This window comes from Ursus arctos, unplaced genomic scaffold, assembly GCF_023065955.2.
Source record: "Ursus arctos isolate Adak ecotype North America unplaced genomic scaffold, UrsArc2.0 scaffold_1, whole genome shotgun sequence".
Classification (NCBI taxonomy): domain Eukaryota; kingdom Metazoa; phylum Chordata; class Mammalia; order Carnivora; family Ursidae; genus Ursus; species Ursus arctos.
This window is the reverse complement of record NW_026622763.1, coordinates 99,560,551-99,584,736: the sequence shown is the minus strand read 5'-3', so window position 1 is coordinate 99,584,736 and position 24,186 is coordinate 99,560,551. Positions and strand designations below refer to the sequence as shown.

Here is a 24,186-nt window from a genome sequence, read left to right as displayed (position 1 = left end):
ACTCAAGGAAGGGGCCTCTATAAAAAATAACCACCTTATTCGTGGGAGATATTTTGTAGTTTTTTGTTGTGTTGTTGTTGTTGTTGTTTCAATGATTATGTGAGAGGATTTTTCAAAATGTTTGTAAATTTTCCTCTGTGGTGACATTTCCTTAATAGAAATGTGATAATCCTCATTCTGAATCTGATCCTAAATACCTTTCTGAGTGCTCTGGAAAATCACAATTTCTGCCCTTAAGCAATTGATTAATAAATTAGCTAAACTTGTCTGAATAGGCATGGGGGACCTAGTGTACTCAGAACTAAAGATAAACATGTCTAAGAGAGAAAAATGAAAGCATTGCACTCACAGCTGAAGTAAGGGCATCTCAAGGATGATGAAAAGTCATTATTTTTCAAAGCCAAAGGTGACAGATCCTGGAGACGCTATTAAATGAGTCAGGCGAGGTTGCAATAACTGATAGGCCCTAAAATATAAAAAGTGTGAAACACTATGCGTGTGTTTTTCCAAGTTACCATCCAACACTGTGTTCCTGGACAGTGGGTGGCTCTCTTCCATATGGTGATTCAGGGACCCAGGCTTCTTCCTTGCTGTGGTTCTACTGCTCCTGTGGGCTCGTTGCTGTTTGTATAGGTGGAGAGATAGCATGAGGAAGAGCAGTGACTTATTTCAAGTCTTTCCTCACTAGAGGCACCTGTCCTTTCTGCTCACATTCTGTTGGCTAGAACTCAATTGTCAGTTCATAGCTCTTTCCAGGGAAGATGGAGAAATGTGGTCTAGCTGAGTGCCTGAGAAGGAGGGGAAACAGATTCCGGTGAGCAGCCAGCATCCCTGCCATGGAGACCATCTAGGTGAAAGTTTGCAAGTGGCTGGCCAGCGGGCACACTGGCCTGCTGGTATATTTCCTTTGGCTAGCACAGTGCTTGTAGAATTTTAAAATTGTAGCCAACGCCAAAAAAATCAGGAGATTTCTTACAAGTGTCTGGCCTTCTGGCTTCTGTTGAAAAATCTGACTCGCTGGTGGTGGTTATCTCATATTCTTGCTTGCCACTCTTGTCTAGAGTTGTGTTGAGGCTCTACCTGTACAGAGGCCAGGGGCTCTTTTGTTTGCTGTGGTTCTGGCCACTCCCTGTCATCCCTGAAAAGGCCAAGCCTCAGTTTCCACTTACCACCTTATACCAGGCCTGCTTCTCTAACTCCCGCATGATGCCAGGATTGGAAACGAGAACACTGATTCACAGCCCTGATATCTTTCTCCTCTCTCCCCTCCATCCCTCCCTCCCACTCCCTCTTTCTTTCTCTCTCATCATGCCAGAGGAGACACTCACCTGTAACTGAGATAGGTCTAAGAAATAATATTCTGGTTGGTTAGGAAAGGTTTCTGTGAGCTTACAGAATTGTAAATGCTATTGGAAGGAAGGAAAGAAGGGAGAGAGAAGGAGAAGGAAGGAGGGAGAGAAATGAAGGAAAGAGTGAAGGGAATGCATTCTGGGCTTTTGAAACAAACTTCTAGATCTCCGCATGAACACCTAGCTGCATTCTGCATAAATATGTTCTGTAAGGCCTATTTTTTCTGTCTAAGATTTGTAATTGCAAATGGGATCTTTATCCTCTAAAACCAGAGTGTGGGAATAGATATTTCTTTTTGTGACAGTTGTTGTGAGGACTGATTATATACGCAGACGGTGGCTGTAAGAGACAAAACAGCAGTGACCTGAGAGAAAGTACTTTCCTTCGGACTGACCAGCCTGTTCATGGAGATTGTGAGGCCTGCACTGGAGATGCACCAAGTGATTGGGTAGTAATGGGGCACTCATTTTCCTTTACGGAGAAGTGTTAGAGGAAGCCAGAGTCTGGAGGTCACTGGGCAGGGGCTTGCCCACTGATCTTACAGGTAGGAGGACTCACTGAAGCCACCTCATCATGACCCAGTTGTGGTGGTAATTAAAAGAGGAAAACCTCAGGGCCTGGAGCTTGCAATTGCTGTTGGTCCAGATATGGCCAGAGTTATGAAATGGACACATTAAGGGAAGTGGTGCCCACGGCTATGGGAGTCACTGTGAGTTCAGCAATGACAGCACAGTCTTGTATCTGGGAAGAGTTGGCTGCACCCTAAACCCTGTTGCTAGAGCCCAGGTGGCAGGTGGTTGGGCATCACAGCCACACTCAAGGTATCTGCGTCTCAAAGATGAAGGCAGTGGTTTCTGGTCCTCACTGTAGATCAGGACCACTAGAGAGGTATTTAATAGTACAGATTCTGAAGTTCCATCTCAGACCTGTTGTATGTAACAGCTCCGCCAAGAGAAGTTCCAAACCATATTTACGGCCCCATGGTTTTGTTTAATGGAAGAGTAGAATAAAATTCAAATCCAAGTCATTGGTAGGGTGACCCCATGCCAATCCCATGCATGTCTATCTCTAGACTTCTGTACGTTAGATTCTACTCTACATTAAGAGTCGTGTAAAACATGGCTTTACATGTTTTATCTTTAAATTAATTGATTTAAATTAATAATTATGTTAGTAACAGGGAAAGCAAAGTTAAATAGAGCTTCTATTTCATGCCTGAAGAAAACCAACTATTGATCTACCAAGCTGTAATCAAAACACAGTCATCACCCACCTTGCTTCTCAAAGTATGTGCCAAGGAGTATCAGAGTCAGTGGGAGCTCGATAGAAATGCATATCATTTGGTGCCATCACACATCTGTTGACCCAGAATCTGTATTTCAACAAAATCCCCTGGTAATAACTATTCACACAAAGTTCGAGAAGAACCGCACTACCCAACAGATGTTGGAAGCCAGATACCTTCTGGAGAAATGAACAGGCTCGTGGTCTTGTCCCTGCCAATGCTGATGTGTGAAGTGATGGTTGACAGAGCACGAGCTTGGGGTTTAGCCCAGCAGATGGTTCTTAGGTAGCGCTAGGTATACCTAAAAAATACAGTGTTTGATTCGGTCCCTTTTGTGGTATTTGTTTAACTTATGATGTCAGGGTTAAAGAGCTAGAATTGAATCCATTTACCTTGGACCGTAAAAACAAAAACATATAGCAGAGCACTTCTTATGTATGAGTGTGTATCCGAGCTTTCTGGGCATGAAAGTGTTTATTGTTGAAGTTCTGCGGGGATAATTTATAAAGTGAATTTAAGAGTCAGGTCATAGAGTCAACTAAACTTAAATACATTTTTTATGCACTGATTATTGTTTTTCTGTGACTCATATCCCTTTCCTGATAATGCTTGGGCAGAATATGATGAACACAGAAATGCTAAAAAGCCATATTAATCATTAGTCATTACGGTTGTTAAGATCTTTGGTATGTTTTGTAGTTATACAGGCAATAATTCACTAGCAATAATTATTTCCTTAAGCAGTGATTTTTAATTTGCTTTCAGAGGCCTATCCCCAGAGTGTGGCTCGCAGATACCATCTGAGCGACAAAACCACCTTGGCAAAGGATTTTATACATACTTGTATGTTTCGGTCTGAGTAAAAAAATTCTAAATTTCACCCAAAGCACACAGGATCTATTTCGGCATCAGCCTGATAATGAGACAGTAATTGGTGTGTAAGCCGTTCATTCTCCAAGTTTTCTCACGGGGCATAATTTGTCTCTTATTTGTCAGGGATGGGTTCTGGGAAACAACACTCCCATTCATGATGGGCAGAGCAAATGTACTAAAACATTATCATAGCTGGGATTAATGGTCCACTATGGATTTATGTCAAGAATGTTAATGATTTGTTTATGAATAAGTGGGCCTGTCGCATGGTGAAACAGTAGCCTGCAGCATTGCTGAATGGACAGTTTGCTTGCAGAGGATTCTTGGAGGAAATAAAGACTCTTGCCAGGCCTTTTGCATCTCTTAAATCGCTACTGTGAATTGACTTTGGAATTTGAAATGGTGGCATTTACTTCACCAAGTCCTGTGCTTGCTGTTGCAGACCTTGTAACTCTAAATTTTCTTGATATAATTTGGAGAAAAATATTTTTTTTAAGAGTGAGTCTAATTTGGTTCTGTAAAAGACGATGAAAAAATAAGAATTTAGTTAAAGCTCTCATTGAGCAAAATATTCCCCTGTCCCTATTCCCCCGTCAGATGATGGTAACACAGAATCAAACTTTTTTGAAGTGCATGTTGATGTATGGAAGATAGGGATTTACAATAGATTTTAATTGGTAGATAAAAGTCAGTTATTGCTAGGTAGAGTCCACGCAATGACAAATAAATCAGCATTATATAATGATTCTTATACGCACATGTAGATTGATGTAGAAATGTGTGTATATGTTTGCATATATAATATGCATGTGTAATGGGTGCTAGTGTGTGTGTGTGTGTGTGTGTGTGTAGCTTGCCATGTAAATGTTTATGATGTAATTTAATGATGTGTATTCTAGCTACTTTTTAAACATTCACCTTTTTATGAATGATGATTTTGGCTTTCTCTTAAGAAGAAATTTAAACTTAAATGTTATTCTATTTATATAAGATTAATATCTTTTTTTTTCTTTTTTTGCTTTGGAATAGAATTAGTGTAGTCAAGTTTTTCTTGACTTACATTCAAAGGATCTTAATAACTTAAATACCAAAGTAACTTTATATAAAGTTTTAATTATAATCTGAGAAGTTTCGTACCACAAATAATGACCTAAAGTATATTAATATCTAGGCTCCTATATAATCAGAAAAAAATGTATAATAGTTACTTAATGAAAGTGACTTCTGTATTTACTAGGCAGAAAGGACCCATAATGATTAATTCACTCGGTCCTTACAGTAGTCCTAGTTGTTTTGTGGCTATAAAGTCATGGAGTCAAGCCTCAAATCAGAAACTTTTGTGTCCAGATCACATGTTCTTTCCAGTGTGGCATAACACATGATCAAAGCCCATGTGACCTCACCCTTCATGTCCCTCTCCCCTTTTTGTATTAGTATTATGCTGTTTCAGGTAGATAAACAGACTTGCTGAATGCTGTTGAAAAAAAAAAAAGGTGGGCACAGATGACCTTCTTCTAGGGATCAGAGAACTCCTTGACATGATGTGAAAATTTTGTGTAAATCTCTTGTTCCTTAGGTTTTGTTCATGATCTTCCAAAGAATCATTTGTCCATTTATCAAGTTATTAACTCAGTACATGTCTAATCATACTGGAGTAGCTGGACATGTGTTCTTTTTTATCATCATGTTGTAGAGTAAATATGACTCTGAAGTTAGGAAACTGATCTTCCTACGTACTCCCAAGGTGATCTCATTTCTCTTGAGTCATACCCTATGGAGCTTATATTCCACTCTTAACTGGCAGCTCTGGCTATAAGCAACATAGATAGACTTGACTTCTTCTGACCATTCTAAATTTCGCCATCTTAGAAGGGACTGAGTACAGGCAAGTTTGGCTCTTCCATTTTAATTCTGTAGCAGACCTCAGTAAGGTCTGTTGTCATTAAGCAGATGGTTAGATTTGGAATAGAGTTGTTAGCAGAGACAGATTAAAATTAAATCCAGATGATATGTGTTGAGCATCAGCCATGAGCAAGGCAATATTCCCCATGCTTGGGGATGAGATGAATGAGGCCCGGGCAGGATGCTCAAGGAGCTGGTATGTCCACTCATGCATAGATTGTGATAGGATTCACCTGTGTGCACAGCTCCTTCATATTCTGTCGCTCACATTTGTGTCCATTGAGCCTTAGCCCGCTAAATATTTCAAGGTAAGAATGCTCTACTAGAAATGCTGAATTATAGTAGTATACTATGTATAAAATACATACTATTTTAGTATATATAGTAGTATACTGTGTATAAAATATAGTAGTATACCATGTATAAAATACATAGTATACTATGTATAAAATACATATATACATAGTATATATGCTATATACTATAGTAACATCTATCGTATAGAATGTATACATAGTTATATTATTTATTTTTCTTATGTTCCTGTATCTTGGCTTTCGGATTTCTTTCCCCCATCCCTTCCATAGATGTGATTGTAATAAGATTGATTCTGCAGAGAGCTAAAAACCTGTCCCGTTACCCTGTAGCCCTACCTTTGTATCAGGAATTTTTCACCTGGCTCTATTGACCTCAAGGACTGTCATCCTCCAGGATACTTTCAAATCGTGGTGTTCATTAGAATCACCAGAGGCTTTTGTTAAAAATGGAGATACCTTTCTCCTACTCAGGAATCTCTATTGTAACCAGCCCCCCAAATGATTCTGAGTTAGAATAGGTTCTGTACATGGACTTTATAGAGGAATGACCACAAACCTCTGGAAATTTTTCTAAATTTGGATTCTGTTTATTTTTCTAGGGACAGGATCCACAACTTTATTTAAAATCTTAAAGGGGTCTGAAATCCCAAAAGAGTTTATGAGCCACTGTTCTTGTGGCTGGAGTGCAGGACATTAATTGTAACCATACGTCTGTTACTTTTTGAGCTCAGGAGGTAAATGGATTGAATTCACAGGCAGTGTGATGAAGTCAGATTGTAATTGGAATACTATTAGAATCAACCATTTTTACTTTCAAACTAAAAATTCACTACTTTTGGAACACTGTTTTATGTCCTTTTTCAATAGCACTTAAAAGGCAGTACTAGTTGATGACCAGGTGACATTTACAGAAAGATTAAGTTTATGTTATAAACGCAGAAGTATGTTACTTATACCTTACCTGAGCCAGATGTGGTGGAATGTGCAGGCATTTTATGTTCTTATAGTAGAACAGGCAACCTGAAACCCTTTCAGGCAATTAGCTATCCCAGGCCAATATCCCTGGAAGTTTTGAGTTTATGCCAAACTCCTCATCTGCCTTTCATTTTCATAGAAATGGAATGGGAAGAAGGCGTAAATAACTCAGAGCAGGCATGGTACTAGTATCAGTGAAATAATCATGTTATCAAAGTAATTGACTCGAATTCCAAGAACAATTCTGCTTTGAGGTTCAAAGAGAGAAGTGAACAAAAGCCAAATTGATGCCTGCCCTGGATTTGTAGCCTTGTCAGTTCTCTAAAACTTCTTGGTAATGAGGACTCTTTTGCAGAGTAGTGATAAGAACCTCACAGTCTTCAGACATGTTTTCTGTGCTTCTAGATAGTCAAATTAATAGGTGGTGTTTCTTTAGGGATTAGGTATGCTTTTCTCTCTCAGAAATATTTGACAGTTGTTCCTCGGAATCATCAGGGTCCTCTCTGTGAGTGAAGAGACAAATAATTTAAGTGCTAGCTTCACTTCCATGTCTCTTCACATAATAGCAGGAGGCAGGGAGGAAGTGCAGGCCTAAAAACACTGTGGGAGCTGCAGTCATGTGGCTTTGGCTGGTTAAGGCAGGGAAGATTTTTCATCTTCAGAGTCAGAAAAAAAATGCCACCGAAGCAAAACTGAATGTGAGGTATCATTAAGAAAATGCAAATCAAAACTACAAGGAGAGAACTACTACTTCACACCCATTAGGATGGCTACTATCAAAAAGAAAATGCAGAAAATAACAAGTGTTGGAGAAGATGTGGAGAAAGAGGAACCTTGTGTGCATTGGTGGGAATGTAAAATGATAACAACCGCTGTGGAAAACAGTATGGCAGTTCCTAAGAAGTTAAAAATACAATTGCCAGATTAGCCAGCAATTCCATTTCTAGGTATATACCCCAAATAATTGAAAACAGGGTCTTGAAGAGATGTTTGTGCGTCCATTTTTATCATAGGATCATTCATAGTAGCTAAAACGTGGATGGATGCACAAAATATGGCATCTACATATGGAATGCAATTCAGCCTTAAAAAGGAAGGAAATTCTGACACAGCTACAGTAAGAATTGTCCTTGAGGACATTATTAAGCTAAGTGAAGTCATCCAGTCACAAAAAGACAAATGCTGTGTGATCCCACTTTTCTAAGTACTTAGGATAGTCAAAATCATAAAGACAAAGTAGAATGGTGGTTGTTGAGACTGAAGGGAGGGAAAAATGAGGAGTTATTACTTAAGGGGGACAGAGTTTCAGTTTTGAGTGTGGAAAGAGTTCTGGTGATGGAGGGCAAAGGTACTTAATACTACTGAACTGTACAGTTAAAAATGGTTAAAATGGCAACTTTTATGTTTGTGTGTATTTTGTCACAATAAAAACATGGAAAGAAAAAGAAAATGATTTAAAGGTGTTTTCACAGGTTTTTTTTGAAAAATGTCTTTCTTAGTTGTTTGTCCCTTGTGGGCCAGCGGTCTTTCAGAAATGAGAATGCAGAGTGCAGAGATTTAGGTCAGGCCGGGATCTGCCAACGAGGATGCCGCAGGGAGCGTTCAACATAGGGAAATGGTTACTGCCTTTATTTAACAGACATTTGTTCAGTGTTCTTCTGTGCAGGGTGCTGGCTAACGTGTAGAGTAGACTCAAAACCAGATCCACTTATTCCTCTTTTTGAACCTGATAGTTCTGCCAGGTTCCTGAGATGCCTTTTTGTCCAAACAACTGAAATAGTCTTAATTTTTTGTTTTTGTCTTGAAAACAGTGGTATTTTCATAGTAAGAGATTTCATGGTATAGAAAGGTTTGAAAAACACAGCAAAACTCATTAAGACTGTACTTAATGCTTTGGTGTGTATTTTGCAGCTTGTTATATATGCATACACAGGCATACACATTTATTTACAAAATAGGAAATAGTCAATGCACCGTGCTTTGTGACCTGCTCATTTGGGTTAATATATGTCACTTGACATACTTCCATGATGATGTGATTAGTTCTTTATTTGCATTTTTAGTGGCTAGGAAGAAATTTAAGAGATTGTTAGATGTTTTGGTGAACATCATGTCTTTCTAATGGCGGAGGCAAATTTAATTATGAAAAGAAAAGCAACGTGGTTGAAATGCAAGAATATGGAGACAAACACATAGCAGAGTGGGCATTGGAGCTCACACTGGTGGCAGAAGCAGAAGCAATGACAGCTGATAAACATGGGAGGTTTGGGGGCAAGAGACCTAGCAGAAGCCTTGTATTCTTCTTGGGTGCCGAGCCTTGTCAGAGGGTCTGGTTCTGAATTGTTTATATTTGCTCTACAAGCTCTACCATGTGCATAGCAGAGTCTTAATTGCTGGTAGTACTGGGTTAAAAGACCTTTTCATTTCCCTGGAGGAGCTGCTGGCATAGTGAGGGAGGCAGACACAGTCACTCACAATAATTCTCCGGTGAGATATACAATATATAGGGATTTGGGCCAGCTTTTCACAGTGAATTCAGCAGATATCAGGCCTTGGAAAGAGAGTTCCTTTATAGTGTCTATATGGTATGGGGTCCATATTGATGCTAATTAAGTCATCAATTATTTTCTCAGTGTCTTTTTGGTATAAAGGAAAAAATAGGGGCGCCTGGGTGGCTCAGTCGGTTAAGCGTCTGCCTTCGACTCAGGTCATGATCCCAGAATCCTGCTTAGGGGGAAGTCCGCTTCTCCCTCTGCCCCTCCCCCTGCTCATCCTTTCTCTCTCACTCTCTCAAATAAATAAATAAATTCTTAAAAAAAAAAAGATTTTGGGATAAATGTCTCCCAAATAGCTCTTTGTATATATTCACTTGATTTTTTTTTGTCCTGTAAATAAGGGAAGTGCAGGCAGATACGCTTACCTGGGAGAGAATATAATCATTTCATAGATGGCCATGGCCTCCCTGCCTGCTGGCCCCTGGGTAAGTTGGGGGAGTGAAACAACAGAATTGCTTTGAAGTCAACTGTACTAATCCATATCCCAGATAAGAAGTCTTGTCTAGGCATATGTGTTTGAGAGTTACTGCAATATAGCTGGGATTCAAAACCATAGAACAGAATGACATTACCCAGGAGAGAGTGTGGGCAGAGAGGTGATCTGAGAACAGAGCTCCTTTGCTGGCTACTCCTATACTAGACCTTGATATGGTTTATTACCTCATCAACTGCTGCCCAGGACAGCTGTTGCAAACATATTATTGTTTTACACCTTGTGAATGTTTGAAAACTATTTATGATGCATATATAAGTCCCTAAGAAAATTTGAAAACTTCATGCAAAAATTTCATTGTTTCATTTTGTATCTTTCTAGTACAATGGGAAGGGATAATAAATTTGGGGAGGATTTGTGCATATAGTTTCCAAGAAATATTTGTTTCATTAACAATTCTTTCTCAGTATGCCAGTTTTTGTAGCCTCCTATTACTTTAAACCTGAAAGCTGTCAGGATTTTTATTTGTAATTGGTTGGATTTTCATCAAGAACTCAGAAAAATTTCATTTCAGTTATTCAGTGGTATCATCAGTTTAAAACCTTGAACTTTGAACCAGAACACTAGATTTTGAATGGATCGTTTTTCAGAGTTGTCTTTTTGGTTTTTAATTAAAAAAAAAAAAAGAAATGCAGGGACACCTGGGTAGCTCTGTTGGTTAAGGTTCGCCTTCAGCTCAAGTCATGATCCCAGGGTCCTGGGATTGAGTCCCATGTTAGGCTCTCTGTTGAATGGGAAGCCTGCTTCTCCCTTTCCCTCTGCTTGCTGCTCCCCTGCTTGTGCTCACTCTCTCTCTCTGTCAAATAAATAAATAAAATCTTTAAAAAAATGAAATATATTTCAAGTGTTTGTAAAACAGTCATTAAAGGAAAAACAATGATTTAATAAATAGTAACATTCCATTGTATGAAGAATTACAAAGAAAACACACAGTATAGCTAAGGCAGTGGTGCCCTCATCCCCCTAGTCCATGAATCTCAGAAATAAAAGCAAGATGAATTATATTAGTTGTCCTCTGTTATGGTAGGAAATTTTAATCTTGTTATGGTACCACATTGTAATTGTTTATCATCCAACACAATATGTTTAGTGTGCATTGTTTCTATAATTTTAATTATTTTGTATTTGACATGTATGGTGGTAAATCTGTGCCATAAAAAAAGAAATATATGATTTGTAGTTTACAGTTACATAAGGTAGGTAAAGCATAATCCCTAATTACTATTCTTAAGTGATTTCACATTCTTGCAATGTGTCTTTCCTTTTTGAGTTTGTTAGAGTCAAATTAGTATATTGATATCTGATGACTTTTCACTGGATAGTGGGTGTAATTTTCAGTGCTTTAAAACAACAACAACAACAACAACAACAACAACAACAACAATAATAGTGTCCAAGAAACTTTTTCTTTTCCCTAGTAATGTTATAATTTTTTTTAATAGTTTTCCGAAATGTACCATTGAGGGCTGCCCACTTTCATTTATATCAATTAAATCAACATTATAATTTATATAATTCACATTCTTTGTGTGCCTTTTTTTATACTTGATTCTTCAATTTCTGAAAGTGGTTTCTTAGTGTCTCATAGTATTTGTCTGTCATTTTTCTTTTGAAATTTGAATATATTTTGTGTTATATCTTTTGATTGTGTATTATTTGACACATAAAGATACACGATCATTGCAGTTTAATTGAAAATTGTGCTCTTTATATTCAATAATAAATGTTTTTGTCTTGTATCCAACAATTGATGTTGTCTTACTTTTTGTCTATTTTCCATCCTTTTATTTTTAACTCACTTGTATAGTACTATGTCAATGTTACTTACTATGATGTTCTAATAGTAAAAATTCAGTAAAAGATTTATGTTGGCCCTAGGCAAAGCACATAATATACATTTTTTATAATCCATACAAAATCTTTGGGAGGTAGATATCTCACTATATGGTTAAAGGAAGTGAGACCCAAAGCATAAACATAACTTGCACTTAGTGAAGCTGGGGTTTTAAGCAAGGTCTGTCTGACCTTGAAGTCTGCTCTGCATTGTCTCTGAAGGTAGTTTATAAGCAGTTTGATTTGAGTTGTATGTGACCCAATCTGAGAAAGTTTAACAAGATAATTTGACCCATTTATATTTATTGTTACAACTGATGTACTGGTAACCATCTTGATCATCTTATTTTGAGGTTTGTTTTTTCCATGCTTCTTTATACTACACATTTTAAGTATGTTTAATTTTGTTTTCTCCAGTGATTTGGAAAGGATAGTTTTTTAACTTTGAAGGTATAGATTCTTTAGTTATCTTTGAAGAATGATTTTGAAAAACCTAACCTATATTTATTTTCTTATCAAAGTTAACAATGAAATTGTGTTTTTACTTCCGCTAAGTATAAAAAGTTCAGCAAACTTTTATTTTCTTCTCCTCTACTTTCCAGTCCTTGAAAATATAACCTAAGGGTTTTATACCCAGGCTATTATTGTTGACTAATTTTTGCATTATACATCTTCACTTTCAAGGAATAGTTTTGAGTTTTATCTTCAGGGTATTATATTTACATATTAATAATTTTTTAGATTCACCTTGATGTTTAATGGTTTTAGTGATCAATCCTCCTATTATTATACCTTTCCTACCCTTGAATCCTTAATTTTGATACTTTTCTCAGTTCAGTACATTTATAAGAAAAGAAGGAAATGTGGGTGAAATATATTTTAAATACTTCCATTCCATATAAATGGCCTCTTGGGTCGATTCTTCATTGTTTTTATCAAAATTTGGTATACTCAGGCTGAAAATATAAAAAGACATAATGCCAGGGCTGTTCATTGCAACACCAAATTAGCAAAAGCCTGAGAATATCTCAAAATCCATAAGGAAGGGACCAATTTAATAAACTATGGGACATGCATGCTCTGAGTAATATGCAGTTATGAAAAGAAATTAAGAATTATCTCTAGGACATATTGATAAGCTAAAAGAAAAAAGAGCAAAGTGGGGAAGGTTGTGTACAGTACCTTATTGTTTAAGGAAGGAATGGAGAAATATGGATGTGTGTGTGTGTGTGGTATATATATAGTGGTATGTAGCATGATAAACTAAAGAACTAAAAATGGGAGTTACTATGGAGGAAAGAGGGACAGAGTAGAGGGGCTGGGGATAGAAACTAGAATTTTATAAATATAGCAGAATTTTGCAAATAATTTACATAATTATAGGTAAAATTAAAGCAAAATGAAATGTTTAGTCTATAAAAACTGAAAGCAATATTTAAACAATGAAAGCAAGTTGTTTCTTGCTTTATACATTTCTATATCAAGTTGGCGATTTAACTTTATAGAAAGGCGTTCATCTGACTGTCATTTACTGGTGAGATTTAACCTAAATACAAAGAAACAAGTCTGCAGAGATATCTTAAAATGCTTTTAGTAATAATTTGCTTTATTGATCTTTTTTATAGTAATGAAATTGGCATTGTTATTCTGAGTTGAATGTATACGTTTCTATGTATGTGTAATATATACATGTATATATGCAAGGTATATATGTATATGTTCATAATACATGTATACCTAATCATTGTTTTATTCTAATACTGTACAGTATTCTTCCCTCTATTACTCCTTTACATTCTCCTCTGTGTTCATATACTTGCATTCACATATACTGAGATATATAGTAGGATATATATAATGTTCTATTATATATATTCTATATACATTATAAAATAGTCCAAATTAGTAATTATGTGAATGTGACTAAAGAACGAAAATTTTAGTAAGTATACATTCCAAGAATTAAATATAAACCCTGTAATCCTAAATTTGATTTGGGAATATCTTTGTATTTAGTGTAATCCTCCTGTTAGTTCAGTTCACATTGTGCTTAGTTTTTAAAATTTCTGTTTCTTAGAGGTAATGTCATCTTATATGCTATTGAACTTGCAAAAATGGCTTTCTAAAAGTTTCTCCAAATTCCTATATAAATAATATATGAAAACTTGATTCTTCATTTAAGTTTTTAGAATGACATTTTCTTCCTCTTGTTCTAGAATATTTTTCAAAGGCTCTGTGTTGTTACTTCTTTTTGTAAAAGAAGTGCCTAAATTCATAAAGATTGAGGTAGTAATAAATCTTATGTCTTCCAGTGCTTTAAACCAATTATTTAGTTTTTGCGTGTGTGTGTCATTTTTTTCGTTTTCTGACCTCAAGATGAAATAGCCATTTTGAAATTATTTTTTGAAAACTCAGAAGGTTCAGTATTCCCTTGGAATAGCTGTGGATCTGCTCTAAGCCCAGAACAACAAATTAAATTTAATTCCCTCCTAGAATTTTCATTAGGTTTTCTGGACCATAGCTCAGTGGCAAGGGACTGGAGATTATTCTTGTTATGCATGGAGGTAATAAGTCCTCTTTGACAGTGTCTTTCCATTCCACAACTTCAATACTTCTTCACAATATTGCTTGCCCTCTTGGGAAGCCATTTTGAAAATAACATATGGCTTCTTTTTCATTTTGTGAAACCAGTGTTTAATTTGGCTGGGAGCAAATTGTACTTGACATTAATTCTACTTGTTTTTATTTCTGGAAGAGCAACTCTGAAAGGTCATTTTCCAATAAGGCTACAATATAATTTTATTAAGTGCATACTATTTATTACATGGTAATTAAATTCTTCACACACACACACACACACACACACACGCACACGCATTCACACATGACATGACAAATAACAAAACGCGGCCCTTTTCTGTAATTTTCTGGAGACCTGACCCACAAGAGCAGCGATAGTATCATTTGTGTTTACTTGTGGTCTGTGTGGTAGACTAACAATGACTGCACATTTGTTGCTACTTCTCCCTTGGTAGATGGAGTCTAATTCCACTCGCATTGAATCTGGCTTGGCTTTATGACTTGACCAGCAGGCTATGGCAGAAGTAACTTTCTGAGACTCCTGATGCTGGGTCAGGTGCAGTGTTACAACAAAAGCTTCTGCCCAGGCCTTTTAGAACATGCTCTCTGGAAGCACTGAGCCACAGCTAAGAGAGTCTGACTACCCTGAGCCCATCCTGGAAAAGCCATGTGCAAGGGTTCTAGCCAACTTGAACCTAGCCTTTCCAGCCAGCCCTGCCGTGTTTCCATGAATTATGTGATTTAATCCCCACACCAACCCTGTACATTATAGGTGTTATGATTAATACCAGTTTACAGATGGGGAGATAGGCTTAGATAAATCAGGAAGCTCTATAAGATACATCTTTTAACCTCTAGTCTTCTGTATGCTGTTTCTTAGATTCTTCAAATTGTGCGTTGTGAATTATAGTTTCCTATTTAAGTTCAAGAGTAATTTCTTTTTTATTGAACCAAAATAAATTTCATAGTTATAAAGTAGTACAAAACCACTCTTGTGGGGCACCTGGGTAGCGCAGTCGTTAAGCGTCTGCCTTCGGCTCAGGGCGTGATCCCGGTGTTCCGGGATCGAGTCCCACATCGGGCTCCTCCGCTGGGAGCCTGCTTCTTCCTCTCCCACTCCCCTGCTGTGTTCCCTCTCTCGCTGGCTGTCTGTCACATAAATAAATAAAATCTTAAAACAAAAAAACAAACCACTCTTGTAAAGAGACTTCATTGTGTTCAGTGCACTTGATTCTGCTGCTGTTGATATGTTGGGACACAAGAAAGAGCCAGAAATGTCAAATGTCTTTCAGTCTTTGGGCGTGTTGTAAGGAGGCCACCCTCCAAAGTGTCAGGCACACCTTCCAAACAGAAACAGACTAAAGCAGCTACGCACAGTCCGTAGAGATGGATCTTGGCAGAGAGTGTAGAAAAGGTACTCCAAGGCCAGTTAGTGAACAGTCTTGTGCATAGAAAGAACTATTTCTTCATCTTAATTATTAGTAAAAAAGTAAATTGTCCCTATGTTTTTGTATTTTTTAAATATCCCCTATTTTCTTCTAATAATTTTTTTCTTTCTGTGCTCTTAATTATATAGCGTGTATTCATCCTTATGGAAGGAAGGAAGGAAGGAAGGAAGGAAGGAAGGAAGGAAGGAAGGGAGGAGGGGAGGAGACCAGGAAAACCACTAACATTCCTTGGGTGCCTCTAATTAGTCAGACATTCTACTGGGTGCTATCACCCCTGCTGTTAGCATAGCACATATGTTATTCCAGGTTTAAATTTTAAAGCATTTAACATTTAAATTTTTGAGGCTCATTGAGTTTTCTAAAGCTACGTGACTCGTAGAAAGTAGAACTGGATTCCGAATCCTTCTAAATCCCTATTTCTGACTCTATGCCTCACTATCTCTCATAAGCCTGCTTTTTGGTTGGCAAGATTTATTTTACTTACATTTGACTTACCAATTCTTTTAAAAACCCTAATCCAATTTAAGAGTGCTGATTCACATATTGCATGGCATTCCCTGGTGCTCAGAACTTATTAATTTTGGGTGAAGTATTAAGAGTGTCTAAATATAAGCTCATGAATGAACTTGCTGAGTGGATTGAAAAATACCCCTAAGCCTTTTGGGTCTTAGTTTCAGGGCACGAATTAGCTGCTGAACTCACATTTACTCATGGTGAAGATCTGTTTGAGGCACTGGTGGATGTATCGTTTCATGTGTTTAGTGGGACTTCCTTTATAGATGGAGCTGGGCTCTGCACTGTGCCAAATGAGCCCTGGGAGAGGAACCCACTTATATAAGTATCCCCTTCAGTTCTCATGAATGAGTTATGCTTGCGTCCTTGGAAGCACCCTCTTCCTAGACCACTGGGCCATGTGGCTGAGCTGCTGGCTCCCTTCGCTTGATACCTGTGAACAGTTTTTTCTAGCCCAGTCATTGCTAATGGGGACAATTTTGCCCTCCTCCCAGGAGGTATTTGGCAATGTTGGAGACAACTGGGAGATGCAACTGTTATCTAATGGGTAGGGACCAGGGATGCTGTTAAACAGCCAGTCACGCCAAAAGAACCCCACAACAAAGATTTGGGGGGCCCAAATATTTTTTTCATTATTGCTTCACCGAGAGCCTTTTAAGACATTTTAACGTAATAACACCATCCCCAGTGAATTTTACTATATTATACTATATAACGGTTTATGTATTGAAGGTATATTTGTGCTTCATATATAAAAAGAGTAAGGCCTTTTTCAGCCTCCCAAACCCATTTTTGCCCCCATAGGGACCATACAGCCCCCATTGAAAGTTGCTCCAATGGGCCAGTGGGCCACCTTGCGGAGTGAGAGGCTTGAAGAGAACCCAGATCACAATTAATCCTTGAATAAAATAGAAGAGAAACCAAAGCAAACCAAACAGACAACAAAACGGGAAGAGCCAGTATGCCTAGGAAATTAACAGAGTGCTTGGAAGCAAACTGTTCCATGCAGTATCATCACAGTCAGCTCTGAGTTGCAGATGGGTGGATGAAACAGGTTCTCACTTTCTCTTTCTCCTACCCCTAAACAGGCAAAAAATCTCCCAAGTTCTCCCTCCACACAATCTACAGATAGGAACTCAAAGATCATATCCTGTCTTTACCTGCCCATCTCCCCTGTGGTTGGTCAATGAGTGGACATCTAGGTTTCCTTAATTCATTTTAACAGTCCTCAGTGACATCTGTTCAATATTTGGCAGCGTACCCTATGCCGGGTGGCCCCCAGGCAGACAGACGTGAACCCGAGCCCCCTGCAGCCTGTGGTATAGCCCAGTGTGGCCCAGCTCTCTCTATTCACATAATACAACCAACAGCACTTTGATACCTTATGCCGTTCTCCATTTTTACATACTTGGATGCTAATGGAAGCATATACTCCACAGTGTCATTAAATCGATACACCTTATTAGGTAATACATTTATTTAAAAAGGAATATTTATGTCATTGCCTTCATGGGAAATCCGTCTCATTGCCATGAATAGAAGGAAACGATCAAAACAAAGTAGGAAAAAATAATTGACAAGATATTATTGTTTTCTGAAGGCTCTGAGCTTGCAGCCAGTACTCTTTGGGCTAAAAAGAAAGATTTATATGTAAGAAAGGTGTTTAGGAAACTGGCACCAAGCAAGACTGTCTCCTTGATATGATTTGAAAGAGAATTGAAGTGGGCATGACTTTCTCCCAAGGTGATTGAATACTGCGTAATGCTGTCTCTGTGAACTAAAATCATTTCCTGTACCCCAAGGGTCTCTCTTACATTTTGGGAAACACTTGTCAGGCTCAGACCAGTTAACATTATGCTCCTGCCTTTTCTGCCACTGACCTGCCCCCATCTCATGCAGTCGCATCAATAGTGAACTGTAACTATTTGAAGTTTCTTCTTTTTCTTTGTGTGGCTAGTCCCAAGCACTGTGCCTGGCATGGAGCAGCCACTCAGGGTTTATCTGTTACTTGCAGTGTCCAATGATGTGTCCTCATTGTGCAAGCCCCAGGTAATCCACAGGTGGCGCTGCTCCGAATGAGGGCTGAGTACAGCTCAGTGGGCACGTGCCAGGTGAGCAGAGTCTGGGGGTGGGGGGGCGGAGAGAGAGAGGGGACCTCTCCGCTTACACCTGCCATTGATTGAGGTTACCCTGTGCAAGTGCAACATACACAGCTGCTCTGTATAAGGGACAGGAGATGCAGATTGATAGATAGGAGGGATTTGTGCTTTTCAGATAGACTTAAGAAGGATCCTCTTTGTTCTGAGGAGCACTTACCAGTAGTTGTCATTGAAAGAAATCTCATACAGAAGATAAATAGACTTTACATAAATATTTAAAAGCAGCCTTAAGAAAGACCAGGGAGGTTTAAGGAGCAATTATTTCATATAATCATCTCTTGTGGTGGGATAAGTATGTAAAAATCAACATTTCTTTAGCAGAAAAGTGTTCTGAGTGGCCCTGCCTCCCTTCCCTGCCTTCCTGCATTTCCTCCTCTCCTCTCTTTCCTCCCCGATTCCTCCCTCCCTTCGCCGTTCCCTCCCTTCCTCTTTCAGGAGAGCAGTAGACGCACCCCAAATCACACAGCTGTCTTCCTCCTGGGTGGAGGCACTGGTCGACCTTCGCAACCACCAGGGAATGAACGGAAGCTGTTCACAGAAAGTTAAAGGAGGAAGGGTTCAGGGTCAATGCCTGACATCTCTGTTTTCAAGATGAAGAAACCCAGAGAGAATGAATGACTTAGTTCAGTCACATTCTCGTGTGGCCGCAATTGTGTGCGTTTGGTGACATGTAATTTGTGGCATGTGTCATGATTGATGAGGTGACTATGGTTTTAAAAGCCAATAAGAATAAGGAGGAATAGGAACCGGACTAGTTTGCCATTCAGCACATATTTTTTGAGCCACTTCAGTGGCGTGATGGGGCAAATGCCTGATGAGAGCAACGGAGTGGAACTGGGCAAGAAGGCAAACAAACTTAGGAAACTCTTTTGCTATGGAAGAGATGAGAGAGATGGAAAAATGGCTTTTGGGGGTGGGCTCAAGAGAGGATTTTGGTTCAGCCAAAGAAGATTATAGCATGTCTCATGCTTATGGACACGAGCCTGTAGAGAGAAAAACATAAAAGCTAGGAGGGTGGAGAATTGCTAGAATGATGTCCCTGAGTGGGCAGGAGAGGATGGGATCCATGTGCAAGTGACACCTAGGGGCACAGGTGCAGCATCTGGAGAAACATGAGGCAAGACAGGGTCTCCCAGGACAATCCTGAGGGGTATACGCTTAGAGGGGTTCTCTTTTGTGGGGCACCAACTTCGTCAGAGAAACTGGAAGTGTATTAGTTACCTAGGGCTGCTGTAACAAGGTACCACAAACTACATTTAAATGTATATTTATTTATTATCAGGAATCGGCTCATGAATTAAGGGAGTCCGAGAAGTCCCAAGATATGTGGTCAGCAAGCTGGAGACTCAGGGGACCTGATGGTGTAATTCCAGTCTGAGTCTGAAGGTCTGAGACCCAGGAAAGCTGATGGTATATGTTCTAGTCTGAAAGTGGGCAGGCTCAAGACCCAAGAAGAGCTGATGTTTGGGTTAGGGTCCAAAGACAAGGAAAGATCAATGTCCTAGCTTGAGGCAGTCAGACAGGAGGAATTCTCTCTTACCTGAGGGAGGGTCCGCCTTTTTGTTCTATTAAAGTCTTCAACAGATTGGACAAGACCCACACACATTGGAGAGAGTGATCTGCTTTACTCAGTCTGCAGATTTAAATGTTAACTGCATCTGGAAACACCCTCACAGAAACCCACAGAATAATGTTTGACCGAATATCTGGGCACCTCACAGCCCGGTCAAGTTGACACATAAAATGAACCACCACAAGTGGCTTAAAATAATAATTTGTTCCCTTATAGTTTTGGAGGCTAAAAGCCCGAAATCCAGGTGTTGGCAGGGTTTATTCTTTTTGTTGGTTCTGAGGGAGAATATTCCCTGCCTTTTCCTTCCCTAGCTTCTGGTGGTTGCCAGCAATTTGGCATTTCTTGGCTTATAGACGTATCACTCCAAGCACCGCCTCTGCTGTCACATGGCATACTCTCATGTGTGTCTGTGTCTGAATTTCCCTCTTGTTAGAAGGACACCAGTCATTGGGTTAGAACCTACCCTAATCCAGTTTTACCTACTTACTTCCGTAAACACCCTATTTCCAAATAAGATAATATCCACAGGTTCCAGAGGTGATGACTTCAAACATAGCTTTTTGGGAGTGGGGGGAGGACACAACTCAACCTGTAGCAGGGAGCAAGACCCACAGCTGAGAATGAGGATGGGCAAGAGAAGGTGTAAAATAGTCATGTGAAACTGTGTGAAAGTAAGTAATTAACAAAGTGCAGAGAGAATGCTGAGCAGCCTGATGTGCCTGCTTGGGGTTTATGGTCATGAATTTCATGTGAGACCAGCCAGCTTGGTCTTGTGGGTTTTTCCAGCCATATTCATCTCTGTGCATGCAGCCTTGACTTGAGCGGAAGGTCGGTTTTGCCAGGGTTGGTTTTCCAAGGGAGTTTGATGAGGTGGGCATTACAGGTGAATGAAAGGAAGTTGTTATGAGGATTGACCTCAGATATTGAGCTGAGTAAGAAAGGCTGAGGATAGGAGAGGGGTGGGTCACAGGAATCAGGCGGTAGATGAATGGGTCCCTGTATGGTTGAAGATGGTGGGAGTCCCAGGTATTCAAGAGCGAGCTAAGAATATAAGAGATCTAGCCAGAGAGTTGGATGTTTAAGATGCAGCTGTGGACAGTGGCTTCTGAGAACCAGAGATTTTAAACAAATTTCCTAAAACCACTCCGTTGTTGTTCTAGGAAGCCTCTTGTATTACTTCTGACTATGGCATTCAATCTCCTTGCCCTAGGCAAATGCAGACAGTTATTAATTTTCATAACAAAAAAAGTAAGCTCTTCACACCAGTGGTTCTTGCTCTATTTCTTGTCTTCATCATTGAAGTGAGAGACATCTCTGGTAATATTTACAAAGAGAAATAAAGCAGAATTTCATTTCTGAGCTATTTGATTGCAGTTCAGTGGTTCATGACTTATAAATGTGAAAGTAGGTTGCTAAGGATATTATAAATTATGAATTGGAATCCTTTGATTATCAGTGGATATGCTTTGCTTATAAGAATATTTGGGGATAAAGCATCAGTGTGACTTTCTGGTTCATTGTCATCTTTTATTATTTATAATGTGGTAGAGGATCTGATTCCCAAAGATATTTACTGATGGATAGTTTGATCTTGTCAGTCTCTTCTGCCAAATTCTCATGGACTTCTCCTGGCCTGTAGAATACAGTGTTGTTTTTTTCTGACCTGACCCATATCTGTTTTTTTTCCAGCATCATCTTCTGTGTTCACCTTTTTATACCACGTATTTTGGCCAAACTAGACTCCCTGCTGGTTCCCAAGTACAAGGTTTGCTGTTTTCTAGGGGATTTTGCCTCTTCTTGTCCTTGTCCTTGTCCTATTAACATCGTGTTCTCTCACGGGACCTTCAAGGCCCTGATCAGAGGCTTTCTTGTGTATCAGGCTTCCCTTTCATCTTGTGACTCTCAAGTATTAGCGAGAATCAGAATCACCTGGAGGGCCTTCGAGAAGGCACATGACCCAGTCCCACCCCGGAATTGCCGATTCAACAGATCTGGGGTTGGGAGAGCCTGACAACCTGCACTTCCGGTGAGTTCCCAGGTGACACGGATGCCACAAGTCTGGAGGCCACACTTCGAGAACTAGTGCTCAAAGTTCAAAGCTTTTTGTTTACATTGACATTTTGGAGACTTTTCACCCCCAGAACTTTATTCTGTCACATGGCAAGGATAATATTAGCGCTAGTGATTAAACAATCATTATTTATCTCATGCCTTTTCTATGCATACAAATTATGTACATTGGATGGATTACTCATTTCCAATCAACTACAGTATTTGCAAAACTTGAGATTTTATTGAACGTAATTTAATCTCGGATGAGTCAAGAGGCACCTCTGTTCTATGCGTTGCCTAAAGTGTATTATTCTAAATGTCAATCACAGTTTTATGGTACGCTAGATAAAATTAGGTCATTTGAACTTTTCGCAACTGTTGATAAAGCAGAGATTTAAAAAACAAGGGAAGCTTCAGATTTGGAACACGTCTACAAATTGCATATGGATGGAATTATTGGCATTTATTAGAACTACGGGAGATTTATCCGGTCCTTTGGACCTGGCTCTTGTGTTTGGTGCATATCTGGGCTTGTGCTGGGGGCGGGGGGGAGGCATGTCTTGTGAGGGGCTCTGTCCAGAAGAAGAGGGATAAGGTGAGTCCAGACAGATGGGGCTGGTTCTGAGCAAAGGTCCTTTTGGTCAAGAAGGGTCCAGCCTCTTTTGTGGCTTTGCGCCGCTCCATCCACGGCTAAGTCCAGGACAAACAAATGACCTACACACAGCTGCCTTTGCTTAAATCAGCTCAGCAGACTGTGTTCTCATGCAGCCAGATAAAATCTGGCATTTACTTTGTATCTACTGACCTTTGCTTTTAGGAGAGATTTTTTTTTTTTTAAATCTGGGAATCTTGCATGATTGAGTTTTATAAAAATATTGCATTAAAGGGAAACTACAATCTCCAATAGATTAATTATGCTTCAGTTTTTAAAAAAGGGATGCCATCGCCTATGTATAAATGGTGTCAAAATTTAAGGGTTTTTTTTTTTTTTTTTTTAACTTAACACTTCCTTTTGCGTTGTTTGTCTCCCCCAGCTTCTCTCTCTTTTTGGTGTTCCCTGTTCATCACCCCATTTTAAAGGTTTGGCTTTCTAGCTCTGAATGAGAAACATTTTCCTCGTGGGGCAAAAGAGCAGCAGCTTGAGGAGCACAGACTTGTGCTAATGTCTTAGAAGAGATGGGAGTGAATTCAGCTTCATTTCTGAAGGGCTGGTGGGGGCTGATAGGAGCCATGAGAGTCCCCCATCTGCAGGCTGTTTTCATGGACCAGCCAGTCTCTGGCCAGTTCCCCTCCCTTTCCCTGGGTTTCTGGGAAACCTAGGATTTGCAAACCTTCCCTGAGTGGATAAGGTGGGGCACCAGCCTTAGGCTAGGGAGAGGCGACCTTGAGCTCTGGGGCAGCAGAGTTGCTAAAGGTCGTGGGACCAAGGCAGAAGAATTTTCACGGCTCCTTCCAAACACATGCGAACCAAAGGAAAGAGTGTGCAAATGAGCCAGCAGTTGAAGAGATTAGGCACAATTTCTTTGCACAGAGTTTTCACCTCTGACCTTTACAGAGAGGGTCCAGCTTTGGGCCAGGGCCTTAGTCTCTATAAAGTCAAGTTGAGACCCGCCCTAAGCTGCCGTGACTCTTTACATGGTCTGTACACGTGCCTTGCCATCTTGGCCTTTCCCGACTCCAGCCCAGTGCTCATACGTGGCCTACCTCTCTTTCACATGTTTTTCTGATGCCCTCAGAGTGTAAGAGGTCCTTCCCTCCTCTGAATGTTTAGACACACATAGATTCAAGCACATAGTGTGGCTCTGTATATGTGAAACGGAACTGTTAAAAATTAGTTTCAGTTTGGGCAAGTCACAGTGCCTTTGTAAATAATACGATACATTTAATTGAATACAATCAATAAATATACACAATAAGTGAACAGAATGTTTTTATCCTGACCAATTATAGGTAATGAACCATGCAGTTTAGGGCTTGAGTAGCTGAGAAAGATGGTTATACAATAAAAATTAAGGATGAGAATACAGAACAACAGAACAACACCAGTGAAAGATCATTACCTGTATTTTTTTCTTTAAGAAAACTGATTGAAGAAAATAAACCAAAACCTTTAATAACCACTATTGAATCAAGATACCTTGGGATATCAGCTCATGGGTTTGGGGTACCAAGGACTAATGACTCCCAGACTCAAGAGGTGGCCCATCCTGCTCAGCCATGGACTGGCTTCCCCTCTGTGATGTTGTGGTTGTGCTGTGGTCTCTGTCCTGGGGATGGA

At 39.4% G+C, this 24,186-nt stretch overlaps 1 protein-coding gene across 3 annotated transcripts in view; it reads left to right on the top strand.

Moving 5' to 3' along the window:
- The window catches only part of PID1 (phosphotyrosine interaction domain containing 1), a 213,827-nt gene that overhangs the window by 55,452 nt on the left and 134,189 nt on the right, over positions 1-24,186 (top strand). The gene's annotated exons all lie outside the window — the stretch shown is intronic.